The sequence below is a fragment of the Dermacentor albipictus genome, chromosome 7, assembly GCF_038994185.2.
Source record: "Dermacentor albipictus isolate Rhodes 1998 colony chromosome 7, USDA_Dalb.pri_finalv2, whole genome shotgun sequence".
In the NCBI taxonomy this organism is placed as follows: Eukaryota; Metazoa; Arthropoda; class Arachnida; order Ixodida; family Ixodidae; genus Dermacentor; species Dermacentor albipictus.
The window spans coordinates 115,803,511-115,818,137 of NC_091827.1; positions in this window are offsets into that span (position 1 = coordinate 115,803,511).

Genomic DNA, 14,627 nt, shown 5'->3' on the forward strand with positions numbered 1-14,627 from the left:
CGGGACGCGCTTAGTTTTTTGGTGCACTCTTGTGCCGCTGTAGGATGAGCTCCCCCGCACAGGGCACACTTGGGCTCACACTCATGGTCCGCTGGTGGGTCACGGAGGCCACATTTCGCACAAGCTTTGACAGTTGGTGTTGGACAGACATCCGTCCTATGTCCTTGAATTTGGCATATCTTGCAGTATTCTCGAGTGGGTTGGTAGGGTATACATGGCGTCTCGTCACCGTAGTAATATACGTAGCGTGGCACGATGGGGCCATCGAACGTCAGCACTGCCATCCTCGATTTGCCAAGCATACGGGCGTAGAGTATTCGTACCCCTTGCGTCCGTACTCTTAGGTTGTTGATGAGTTCGTCTTCTGCAGTTCCAGGCTCCAGTCCATGTATGACTCCCTTACGGAGGTTGTCGGGATTGGAGATGTGTGTGTTCACAAAATGTCGGTTGCCTCGCAGCTCCAGCTCCTTGATCCTCAGGATCCCTTATGCTGTTCGTTCTTAGGGTGTGCTTGCTATGACGATGTTAGAGCCCGGCCGTATCCGCAGCAAGAAATCGTCTCCTGTGATGTTTGCAGGTCCGCCACACGCCTGGACTATGGCTCTGGATACCTCATGCGTCCGCACTTTCCGAATCACCAATCCTGGCTTTGGTCTAATAATGATTTTCATGTCATTCTTGGGTAGAGGGGGTGCTTTCCGGCGTGAGTGGCCCCATTCCGCCATGCGTCGCCTCATAGCTCGCTCTCCTGCAGGTAGTATTGCGTCACGGGCCCCGTCACTTGCTCCTCCGGAGCTAGGGCACCACCGTTGCTCTTGTGAAAACGCCACGCGCCAAGCGTCTCCGGCGCGTTGCTCCACCCCTGCTTTGTGGTTGGGGTGCTTGACCCCGCCATTCGACTCGGCGGTCCGCACTTCTTTTCTGATTTTCTTGCGAGTTCGTAGTGATAGTGCAATTTGCCACTGACCTTGCTTGCTGATGTCCTCGGCGTTCCCAGAGTTGGTGGTGGACTCCTAGTAATTCACCTCGTCAGGCGAGAGAAAGTCGTCATCAACACTCGTGACTGCCTCCGTTTGACGTTCGGAGTCCTGGTTCGTGTGCATTGGGGTCTTTGGTTGGTCCTCGTCCATAACGGGTGGAGTGCTGCTCGCCACGTAGCGGTTACACCGCGTACGGGCTCCTGGAGCCGCGTTCTCCGCACCAATTGTTAGGGTTTGCATGGCGAGTCGACGTGCAGGCGATGATCTTCGATTTCGGAAGAGTCGGAATTCGCATCACCAAAAACTTGCTATCGGCAACATCCTTACGCCTTTCGGTATACCTGGTCCAATTTCGGGAGTTGTCCGTTGAGTTTGGCCGCAACAGGATACAATCGTAAAAGCAGCCGTTGAGAGCGCGTCCGCACTGCTTGGCGCCACCTGGCGTTCCGGGATACCGACAGGAAATGTCTGTAATGCTCGTCTTGCAGTAAACTTAGTAACGACGTTATGAGCCTTTCGTTTTTCCGACGCACAAGAAATCATAAATAGTGCTGTCTCTTAGTGCGACCAATTCCAAGTGCGCTCAGTAAGTAGTAGTTGTCACTCGGCTAGTCCGGTCATGCTGAACACTTTCAGACCATCACACGTATGGCCCACGTGCCCAAACGCACGCTACAAATGCGGGCGTTGGGTGGCCCTCCTTCGCGTGTCCCAAAATATAGGCTGTGGTGCTAACCTAATATAAATGTCCCACGGCTTTATCAGTCATGGTGCATTAATTGTAACGCTCACCGTGAGTGCCTCAGCAAAAGCTTTTAACGGCAGAGCGGTATATAACGCGGTACATAATGCGCGGAGGGCACTGAGCGTTCCGAGATGAGTGACAGCTGAGGACCACGTTTAAACCACATACATTGAAGAGCACAATAATGCATGACCGATTGACGCGTGCCTATATTGGCGAAGAACCTTTCTTGATATTTAAATGGAAAGATCGGGGACCGAGCTTCTGGACATGTATTCATATTCAAAACAGCCCATCAGAGTTTACCGCCAATTTCAGTTCCGTCTTCCCTAACTTTGCAGAGCTTGTCTACTTTAGCGAAAGCAGACATAGTTAACGCGGCGTGCATTTCTCAAGTAAATGACCATATGTGTTAAGTTCTGAATATTTATTTGTACGAAATGGCTAGCATCATTTAAATGTAATATGGATTTATTTTTGCACAGTAAAGCTCCTGACGGCAGCTTTACACTTGCTTTACAGTGAAACAGGCAAGAATAATTTCTCAGCGGTTTTTATGTGGTGACGGTAGACTCGTTGACATCAAATTTTAGCCAGACAACAGTGAGGAACGTAGCATGCGTCGGAGCCTTGAATCGGCCGTATGACCACGGCATAGGTGAGAACGTGCAATCGACGCCGTTGTCAGTGAGGCCCGCACAGTATAAGTCAGCTCGCTCACTCGCTTCATCAAGCTAACGGTTGTGACTTCCGGATGGGCTATACTTCGTGGTTTTCATGTAGGCGTTGCATATGCTTGTTTTGTACGTTTACACAGCCACTTGCTGCTGAAGAAACCACCAGTTTCACTAGAGAGTAGACATGCGGGACAGCAAGCGACGAACATTGATTCGATTGACTACGTAAAGCGTGCCATGGTATTGCTTGTGCGGAAACATCAACGGGCAAATAAAAAAAGTGATGCAGATCCAACGCACATGTTGGAATGTACGTGAAGCGAAGGTTTCACGAATCGGGTAATGAAATGCTATAAATACGTCCATGTTATTGCTGCGCCTTTGGCAGAAATGTCAAGCACCTAAATTCTTCGCCGCACATTTAGGCTGCTATTGAACAGTGAGCCCCTCAACTTCCTCAAAGAGCCCAACTACCTCACCGAGAGAGAACGCGGTTTTCGTTCCGGTTGAAGCGGCGAGACAGTATTAGCGACCCTCACGCACTTCTTGAGCGACCATGTGGACAACCGCACCGCGCTGGATCTGATTCAGCTCGATTTCAGCAATGCATTTGTCGTGCAGGATGCCGACACTGTCCTCCCAAAAGTGAAGCAAGCGGTCATTGTGGGACCACTACGCGTCTAGCTATACCGTGGCCTGCACTACCGGAGTCTGAGCGTAATGTATCGTGGTGCCAGCTCCCCCTAGTTTGCGGTCTCATCAGAAGTCTCTCAGGACTGAGTGGCTGAACCAGCGCCATCCCTTATCTATGTCAACGACATGCAACAATCCCAACATTACCAACTTGTGCAGTAGGCCAGCAACACAACTATCCGACAGTGTGAACTTACAGCTGTTTATCAATGACATTGAACACTGGGCACTCACAAATCGCACGACGCCAAACAGTTCAGAATGTCGAGTCACCTGCTTTACTACAAGCAGGTGCGCACAAACAAGATAGTCGAGCCTAAATCACTTACAGCAACCGATAACGCCACCATCTAGGCGTCACGCCTTCGTTCGGAGTTCTCATTACACGCGGTCCGCGACGTCAGAACAGCTTGGCAAACCTTGGGCTTCGCACTTCGTGTCACGGTGCCGAGGTGTGGCGCTCCAAGTCCACTGCACCACGTTGGTACTTGCCCTGCTTTAATACTGCCGTAATGCCTCCCCCACATAAGCGCAATCTAGTTGGCCAACTTGATGGCGTCTAGCGCCGGACTTTAAGAATTATAGTGTTCAGACCCACGACAAGGTAGGCAGGCTGCACCCTGGAGGCTTAGCATCTTTGAGGTGGCGGACTCTGGAAGAGCATTGAAGCACGTTCACAGTCCACATGGCCTGCAGACTTCTTGATGGCTCCGTCCGCTACTGTGAGCTGTCTACCTCAGTGCGCGTTTTCAAATGATCCGGACAACCAGAGCCGCTTCACGGTAAGCCAATCAAGCATCGCGAGTCTGTGTTCCTCGATTCCTGTCAGAACTTTCTGTCCCTTCCGGTGGCCCTGCATCATCCCCTGCCCAATATACCTGCAGAGTCTCCGGAAGTCGTGAAGGCAGTCCCGCATGTTGTGGTTAAAGACCGGTGATAACGTTGCGCTTCATTCCCCCTTCTTATCCCTGATATCACACAAGTCTTGTTTTCCTATGACTCCGCCTCCCTCCGTCACTGACTCGCTGCTTTTCTTCTTCTCCCCTCCCATCATTGCTCACTCCATCAAGACCGGCTTCTGCCCCTTCTCGCACAATCCTGTCTTTGCATTCCATTCTACTTTTCTCGCATCCCATAGTCGTTCACACTTGTCATTATTTCTTAAATTGCTCATTTTATTTCTATATTTTTAAGCCTGTACTGGGTGGTAGGCTTCAACGCGCTCACGCTCGAATGATCTTTCCTATCTGTTTTGCCTAACACACCATCAAGTACAGGCTCGCTCTTCTGCGAAAAAAGTGAGGACACTTAACCACTGCTTAGCGCTTCTGTAAATGCGAAGGTATTATTGTCCAATTGAACGGCGCTGAAAGGTCCTTGGAGTTTTCTGCCGATAGTACTGTACCAAAGCACAACGTGCTGCCCGATCCAGCAAGCAGCATCAGTGTGTGGTGCCAACACCACTTGTAACAGAAGCGCTGATGTCTATGTCATGACGCATCACAGCGATGACCTCTCCCCTCAAACAACACCTGGTGCACTCTTGCTACTGCACGTGTCCTCGTTCGGCCGCTCTGCCGAGCTCTACTCCTTCGACGAGCGCTCGTGGGCAGAGCTAGAGCGAGGGTGGCGTAACGTCGTGGCGATGCCCTCTCACCTACAAGAATACCTGGTGCACAAGCATGGAAGCAGATGTGTCCTTTCGGCCATTCTGCTCTTCGAGCCACATCTCCTCACGTGGCGTCGCAGCCAATGCGAACTCCGTTGAGGTGCACTCGTGAACTCTATTGGCATCGAATGGCAATGCGAGCTTAAGTGTCGTTTCGGTGATAAAAATGACACTCGCCGGTTTTTTAAATCAATGGGCCAATTGGTGTTTTCGTATCTGTAAACTTCAATTGTAGTTACTTTTACCAAATAAAATCCGGCAGATTCCACGCCCTGTGGGAATCGATGTTATGCGAAGTAGTCTGCGGTGAGCCTACCAAGTTAACGAAACGACCACGAGAGTACCACGACGTATCCAACTATTTCATGACCTAAATCACGAGCATGTAATGACATTATTTGTTTGTCATAATCTATTATTTGTTTGTCATAAACTCTTGTCGTACTATGCCAATTGTGTTACATACCAAGTTAACAAAATGAGCATGAGAGCACCAAGACATAGGCAGCTGTTTCATGACCTACATGACACACATATCATGATATTCCTGCCATAACCTATAATTTATCTTCGTCATACACTCCTCACATCGTATACCGATTTTCGTACCTAGAAAGTTAACGAAACGACCATGAGAGCACCAAGATGTAGGCGGCTGTTTCATGACCTACATGGAACATAATATTCATGTCATGATCCGTTATTATGTTCGTCATATGCTTTTGTCATACTATGTGAATTTTGGTACGTACTGTTCGCTCGGGGCCGTGGCTTTAGGGGCAATGGCCAGCTAAGGCTCTCAGAAACGACACGGAGTCATTGTCACTGTGACGCAAAGTCACAGTGTACATTGAATGATGTATTTCATTGGCCACTGTGGAGCGTTGGAGGAAACGCTTCAAAGAAGGACGTGAAAGTTGCAAAGATGATCCAAAATGGGGCCAACGCCACCGTGCAATCCCTCCTCCTCCCCCCCAACGCAATTGCAAAGGCTGATGAGCTGAATACACAAGAACGAAGGATAACCATTGATGAAATGGTAGAGCGTGTGAACGTCAGTCATGGTTCGGTTCACACTATAATTCATAAACATCTTGGTTATCGCCTCTTGTGTGCGCAATGGATGCTCAAGATTTTGAACCACCACCAGAATACGGAGAGAATCGGTGCTGCCTTGACTCATATGGTGCGGGAACACAATGTGGGTGACGTCTTGTCTGCAATTGTCACCAGGGACGAATCATGGTGCCACTATTACGAGCCTGGAACACGACGGCAATGCTTACGGTGGAATCATTTGGATTCACTGTCCCCAAAGGAAGCAAAGGCCGTCATTTATGCCGGAAAGGTGTTCTTGACTTTTCTTCGATCCTCAGGGGCCATTACTGACCGAATTCGCTAAAGCTGAAGAGACTATCAATCATTTCCGGTTTTGTGAAACGCCGGATCTGCTGCGTGTTGCAATCAAGAACAAACGAAGTAGAAAATTGACAAATGGGGTCATTTTTCTCCACAACAATGCCCGTCCCCACTTCGCTGATGCGGTTAACACAAAACTGGCAAGGTTCAAGTGGGAAACGCTGCAACATCCGCCATAGAGCCCAGAACAGTCGCCTTGTGACTTCCACAATTTGGGTTAATTCAACAAACAGCTCAAGGGAACCAGATTCGCGTCGGACGATTACGTAAAGGAATAACTTACAGGCTTTTTGAAGCAGAAACCTAAGGAGCTTTATGAGACGGGCATCACGCGACTCGTTAGTCAGTACGGCAAATGTCTCAACGTTCGTGGAGACCACATTTAAATAAAGGGCCCCCGTTTGTCATACATTCGCATCGACTCACATTCATTTACCTGGCCCTCGTATATTTCACAGAACTCCTCATTTTTGTATGTGCTGTCTGTTGCGACTTTCGGTGTTATTACTCGGTTCAATTTCGGTGCAATTACTCACAATACACAAGCGGTGACAGCTCCTCCTGCGCAATAGATTGCAACGAAGGAGAGCGTCATTGAGCATTTTCTGTGGCCGTTGCACATGTACAGAAGCGTAAACAATTTTCTTGAATGACAAATTTTCATTAAAATATTTGTCAACTTCCTAATTTCACGGCCTTTACATTTGCCATATCAGCGGCATGGACTGCTTGGCTGGCTTCGAACTGATATAGGTCTAAATTTTGTGGGATATTTTCTTTAATTATGAAATATACAAAAAAATGAAAGTATTGATATCACTTACTTCAGGCACAATTTTTGAACACACGAGTATGTTCTGTTATGAAAAAATACATATTTTACTTGTGTTGGCAGTGCATAGCGTTCAAAAATTCATTTGCCGCATCTTTGGTAATTGCAATCCAGTTATATATAATGAACTTGCTCCCTCCGCAAATTCTATGAGAAGGAGGCGGAGCTGGAATGTGAGCCGCCCCACCCTGCCCCCCCGAACGAAATTTCTAGCTATGCAGTTGCCTACGAACCCCTGTTACGGGATTCATGGTTAGGAAAATTCAGCGGAAACAGAAGTAAAAAGAAGGAAATGCACGACACAAGCGCTGACTTGAAATGTGGTGAATCAAGACAGCTAATTGGGCTTGTTGGAATGTTGGCATCATGACCACGACATTTCAGCCCAAACACATTTCCACATGCATTTTCTTCATTGTCCGTTTGTTTGCGCGGCATTCGCGTAGCCATGCATCCAACAGTCCAACAAGACCATTAAGCAGTGTTGATTCCCGTTAATGTACCCTAATCACACGCGAAAGTATCCCCCCACTGACTACGACACAAAGACAACAATTTGTCACGAGAAAACCAACAAGTACGGCTAACTGCTAAAAGCAGTGGGGCACGCTTGACTTTTATTTTATTTTGGACTACCTTACCGGAAATACGTAGAACTTCTTGGGTGTGCGTCGGACCTGTGAGCTTTCTACGCTGTTGCCGCACAGAACGGCAGGCCTGTGCGGAATCTCAAAGCCGGTACTCGCGTACACAACACGCTGTCGCGACTGAGCACGCGGGTGAGTTTTTCGTTCGCTCCTGCCAGTGTCGTTGTTCAGCAGCGTAAGCAGCAACACCTGGCCCTGTTGTTGCGGAGGCTGAAGTAATCTGGTAGCCGTGCTACACTCGATGCGCAAGCCTTAGTGCTAGTCTCGGTCGACGCTACTCAAAAGGATCTCTCAACGTGCCCGAATACTAAATACATGAACCTTTCAGGTTGCCTGTTAGACAGCTAGACTGCCTAGCTTAGCGGTGATAAATGATCTAAAAAAATTGTGGCGGACATTTGGGCATCTGCACCAATGTCAGTCCGGTACAATGCGAAGACATCAGCATATATCGAACGAACGAAGAGCTTTGTGACTAAATTTTTCACATAATGGAACACGTCAAGTTCTACCTGATAAGGTCCACGTTACAAGGCTCTCTCTTTTGAAAAATCCCTCACCCAGTGTCCAATGCCATGCCGGATTATGGGGCTATGGTCGCGCCCTCGATACTGGAGCGTTGGACTGGCGCTTAATACTGGAAAGTGCTGGGTACTGGTGCGAGAAGCAGCTCTAGAGCGAGAAAAATACGGCACCTGGCTGCCGTATATATTTCTTGAAATACTGAAGCAAAAAAAGAAAGAAAGAAAGCAAGGAAGAAAGGAATAAATAAATAAATAAATAAATAAATAACTAAATAAAGAAAGAAAGAAAGCAAGTAAGCAAGAAAGAGCATTTTATTACAACAGAAAAGAGAAAACGTAAGAACAGTTACGACCAACAGGAGCCGATTCTCTTACAAGCCCAGTAATTTATCAATACGCAACGGCGGAAAACGCTCACATATAAATAACTTACCATGTCAGCACCCAGGCGCCGGTTCAATTGGTGCTTAAATGTCTCGCGCAGATATGTTAGATGCACTTTTGCCTCGCAACTAAATACTGCGCATCCGTCAAACAAAACAAGTTATTAGTCACATTGAATAATATACCTGCAAGTGCCACACCACTAATATTTTTTTTACCATTGCTATTTTGCCCTCAAAAAGAATGCAGAACCTCTACTGGATTTGTCTAGGCATGCGTGACCATATCCCTAAATTTCAGTTCACGCACCCTAAATTTCAATTTGGCCCGCCCAAAAATTAAGTTACTCCACCCTTCAATTTGAGTTGGCCTACGTCATAATTTCCTGACAATTGCGTCCGTTCCTGAGAATTGAGCATGCTCTCAGGCAAGAAGAATAGGCAAGAAGCAGATGTATGCCTTAAGAGACAAAGCCCGCAATATCATTACAAATATGGATAAGATAGTTCCAATGGCTGAAGAGTTCTATAGAGATTTATACTGTACCAGAGGCACCCACGACGATAATGGTAGAGGGAACAATCTAGAGGAATTTGGCATCCCACAAGTAACGTCGAAAGAACTAAAGAAAGCCTTGGGAGTTATGCAAAGGGGGAAGGCAGCTGGGTAGGCACCCGCCGTGGTTGCTCAGTGGCTATGGTGTTGGGCTGCTGAAGCTGGGTAGGATCAGATAACAGCAGATTTGTTGAAAGATGGTGGGCAGATTGTTCTAGAAAACCTGGCCACCATGTATACGCAATGCCTGATGACCTCGAACGTACCGGAATCTTGGAGCAACGCCAACATAACCTTGATGCATAAGAAAGGGGGACGCTAAAGACTTGAAAAATTATAGACCGATCAGCTTACTGTCGGTAGTCAACAAAGTATTTACTCAGGTAATCGCAAATAGAATCAGGAACGCCTTAGACTTCTGTCATCTAGAGGACCAGGCAGGATTTCGTAAAGGCTACTCAACAAGAGTCGCTATTCACACTATAAGTAAGGTGATGGAGAAATGTGCAGAATATAACGAACCCTGATATGTAGCTTTCATTGATTACGAGAACGCTTTTGATTCAGTCGAAACCTCAGCAGTCGTGTAGGCATTACGGAATAAGGGTGTAGACGAGCCATATGTAAAAATACTGATAGGTATATATAGCGGCTCCACAGCCACCGTAATCCTCCATGAAGAAAGCAACAAAATCCCAATAAAGAATGGCATCAGGCCGGGAGATACGATCTCTCCAATGCTATTCACTGCGTGTTTACAGGATGTATTCAGATACCTGGATTGGGAAGAATTTGGGAGAAGAGTTAATGGAGATTACATTAGTAACTTGCAATTAGCTGATGATATTGCCTTACTTACTAAGTCAGGGGACCAATTACAATGCCTGCGCACTGACCTGCACGGGCAAGGTAGAAAGGTGGGTCTAAAGATTAATGTGCAGGAAATTAAAGTAATGTTTAACAGTTTTCGAAGATAACAGCAGTTTACGATAGGTAGCGAGGCACTGGAAGTGGTAAGGGAATACATCTACTCAGGACAGGTAGTGACCGCGGATCCGGATCATGACACTGAAATAATCAGAATAAGAATGTTGTGGGTTGCGTTTGGCAGGCAACCTCAGATCATGACCAGCAGGTTTGCCATTATCCCTCAAGAGTAAAGTGTACTACAGCTGTGTCTTACCAGTACTCACCTACGGGGCAGAAACCTTTAGGCTTACGGAAGGGGTTCTACTTAAATTGAGGACGACGCAACGAGCTATGGAAAGAAGAATGATGGCTGTAACGTTAAGGGATAAGAAAAGAGCAGATTGGGTGAGGGAACAAACGCGGGTTGCTGATATCTTAGTTGAAATCAAGAAAAAGAAATGGGCATGGGCTGGACATGTAATGAGGATGGAAGATAACCGATGGTCATTCAGGGTTACGACCTGGATTCCGTAAGAAGTTTGAGAAGTTTGCAGGGACAACATGGCCACAATTAGTACATGACCGGGGAAGTTGGAGAAGTATGGGAGACGCCTTTGCCCTACAGTGGGCGTAATTAGGATGATGATGATGACGGAACACTTTGTATGTCTCTCTATGCAACACTTTTGTATGCCAATTTTGTGTGCCTTGTACAAAACACTTTTCCTTGATTTTGTATACCCAGGTACTGCTGTTTTTATAAGTTTTCAACAGTTAGAATATTCTTACAACTAGAAAATCAACATTGATGTACGATGCTTCATCGGTACAGTTTTCTTTTCCACTTCCTGGCAAGGGATGTAGCGCTTATGAATGTTCTTTGTCTAGCTGTTTCACTTTTGTAATGATATATCATGGGCTGAGATTATCAAAAAATAAATATTAAATAAATAAATTAAATTAATATTAATAGATAAATTATGCCTGATCGAAGACGGGTTGCTAGCGTGTAGACGGACTCAGCGCGTACGCCAGGCTTGATGTTTTGTGGAAGGAAACTATTTCGGTGCGGGCGCCTTGCGAATGCTAAAATGTGTGTATTTGAGCCTCACCCGAGCTTTCCACAGCGAAGCTGTTGGCCTCTGTTAGGTCGGAATGTTTGTTGCCCACGTCCATGGGTAAAAATGTGGGCCGGTCCTAGAGGTAGTAGAATACTGGGCCGACCCGCGGTGGAGGCGAAGCAGGCTTCAAACACTCAGCAATGTAAATGAAAAGTGCATACGTTCTTTGAAAACATGCATACAACATACAGAACAGCTGTCGCTTCAGGAAAGAACAAACGCAAAACAAGCATCAGAACCACATAATTGATGATAAGGCGCTCCTGATAACAATACCAACCACGTAGTGCTCCCCGCATACGTTTCCTGGTAAAGATTACTGTTGCGCAAGCTTGCATATTGACGTCAGCTTGCAACATGGGCAGTGTCATAACTAGCCTTTCGTATATGAAAAAACAAGGCTAGCAACTGATTTCATTGCTGGTGCAGTACCGCTATGGGTAGGCAAGCATGGTTTTCACTCCCGAGGAGCAAGCAGCATGAATACGAGGAGCTGCAAAGGGGAAAAGAAACGTCGATGGGACCAGCGCCGACCAATTGTCAAAATAACTATTACTCAATTCGCTCTAAATTATCATTACCAACCAACAAAGATTACCAGGACGAGGATTCGATTCTCTCACAATCCCTGTGAATTAAAGTTTGTGAACAGGGATGAAGTACCTCAGACAGGCTGGCCAACGTTTCGATAGGAGGACCTATCTTCGTCAAAGGCGGCCTCGTCATCCTCGGCGTGTTAGTTTTAAAGGGTTAGTGCAGTGACGTCACGTGCGGGTGTTGTCGCTGGCGGCTGGTTTTAAAGAGAGAGATTACAAGAGGGAACAGGCGCTGTCGTCCGACGTCTGTGAGCCTCATTCTCAAGACGACGGGTCAAGAGCGTGAGAGTGGGCATGCGGGGAGAAAAGAAAAGAAATAGAAGCACAAAAAAAGCGAAAAAAGGGGAAAAAAGGGGGGGGGGGGGCAAGGCGGCACCAAGACACAAAAAGGGGGGGGGAGTGAAAGAAAAAGAAAGAGAAAAATGAAATTTTAAGAAATACGCGGCCTTGGGAGCGTGTTGGGGATGCGAAAGGTTAGGAGGTATTCAGGGGGAGTCGGCGGCATGTTTTTGAGGCATTAGAAGGGCCGGTCAAGTGGTCTGTGCGCGAGGCGCGAGTAACACAAGAGACAGAAAAGAAGGAGAAAACCCAGACACACACACACACACACTCAAAAAAAGCATGAGTTGAAAGTGGCTTGAGTAGCATAGTAGTAATAGGTCGAGTAATTTTGAAATAGTTAAGGTGGCGACGAGGAGTCTGCGGTGCAATGTATGGGGTGACTGAAAGGCAGCGGCATGGTCTTTCAAGGGGCACTGCCCCACGCGCTTAACATAGGTGTCGTTACGGCGGCATCCAGAAGGCGATATTCTGGGTTGAGGCGCCGAAGAAGGCATATTGACTTCGGAATGTGTTGTCGAGGTGGTTTAAGAAAAAAAAAAGATTAAAAAAAGGGGGGGAGGGGGAAGGGGGGGCGAAATCGGTATAACAAACAGGAGGGTCACGCGTGCAGAAGCGGGCGGGGGCAAGTGTACATGGATGAAGGGGATCGTACAGTTGGTATAGACGTAAAAACCTGAATGAGTACATTAAATTGAGTAGTAGGCAGAAAAAAAAAATTTTTTTCCTTTTCTCGAAATGGAAGAGTAGGTGAGGTTAAGAATTAAAGTTGACTGGTGGCCTAATGTGTTTTGTGTATTGGTTGATGATATGAGAGTTTCAGATTTAAGTTACAGCTTTTAAAGATTCTAAGTTGCCGCGTGCCAAATTAATTCCTGTCGGGTGTAGGCAATTAAACTTGTGTATGAGGTATGATTCCGTATACTTCCTTTCGCGAGGGGAACGGAAATTTGTTTGTAGTATATAGAGCCTTGCTTTGTCAAACATATGTCCATGTTCATTAAAGTGGCTGGCTACTGCTTTGGGTAAATTGTGTTTTGTGTCCGCGCGGTGACCATTGAGTCTTGTATTGATTTGTTGTCCAGTCTCACCTATGTATTGTTTGCTACAAGCAGCGCATTCTAGACAGTAGACTGCGTTGCTTGATGTGCAGGTGAAAGCCGAAGTTACCTTGTGTGTGTAATTCGACGCTGTACTTTTTACTGTAGTAGTGGATTGAATGTGTTTGCATGTAGAGCACCTGGGGCGGCCACAGGGATTGGTTCCCAACTTCTTCTTTTTCTGTTTGGCGTGCACAAGAACATCTTTAAAATTAGTGTTGCGTCTGTAGGCCACTCTGGGAGGGACGGGAAAAATCTTAAGTTTCTGGTAGCTGGTGAGAATCGGGTAGTATTTACTTAGGATGTTATTCACGTTTGGGAGTGCGTTTGAGAATTTAGTAGTAAGAAGAGGCGTTGTTGTTCTTGTGATCCTCGGGCGGGGCTTGAGGACCTCGGCTCGATCAAGTTTGGTTGCAGCGATGTAAGCTGTTTGAAGGTCACTGTTTGGGTTGTTCCTGTTTGATAGCGTTTCTTTAAGGTGATCGAGTCTATCTATGTAGTCTTGGTTTTTAACGCAAATGCTGCGTAGTCGTGTGGCTTGGCCTTTAAAGATGCCTTGTCTGCAGTGTCTGGGATGGTGGCTGGTATATTCTAGGTACTGTTGTTTGTCGAAAGGTTTCCTATACAGCGTTGTATTTAGTTCACCATTGTCAATGTATATTGTTGTGTCTAGAAAGTTTATGCGCTCAGTTGAGGATTCTGATGTGAATTTTATTGTTGGGTGAACAGAGTTCAGAAAGGCTACATATTTATCTAGACTGTCTTGACCGTGTCCCCAGATTATGAGTATGTCGTCTATGTATCGTAGGTATGTGTGGGGCTTGGTGGTGCAGCGCGATAGGAAATTTGTTTCTAGAATCCCCATAAATATGTTCGCGTAGGTTGGTGCAAAAGGCGTACCCATGCTTGTACCATGTATCTGTAGGTAGTAACTCTCTTCAAATTCGAAGTAGTTATGTGTTAGAACTAATTCAAGGAGAGACAGGCACAAGGAAACACAGTGCACAACACTCTACTGAAGTCTACCTGTCTCTCCTTGAATTAGTTCTAACACATAACTACTTCGAATTTGAAGAGAGTTACTACCTACAGATACATGGTACAAGCATGGGTACGCCTTTTGCACCAACCTACGCGAACATATTTATGGGGATTCTAGAAACAAATTTCCTATCGCGCTGCACCACCAAGCCCCACACATACCTACGATACATAGACGACATACTCATAATCTGGGGACACGGTCAAGACAGTCTAGATAAATATGTAGCCTTTCTGAATTCTGTTCACCCAACAATAAAATTCACATCAGAATCCTCAACTGAGCGCATAAACTTTCTAGACACAACAATATACATTGACAATGGTGAACTAAAGACAACGCTGTATAGGAAACCTTTCGACAAACAACAGTACCTAGAATATACCAGCCACCAT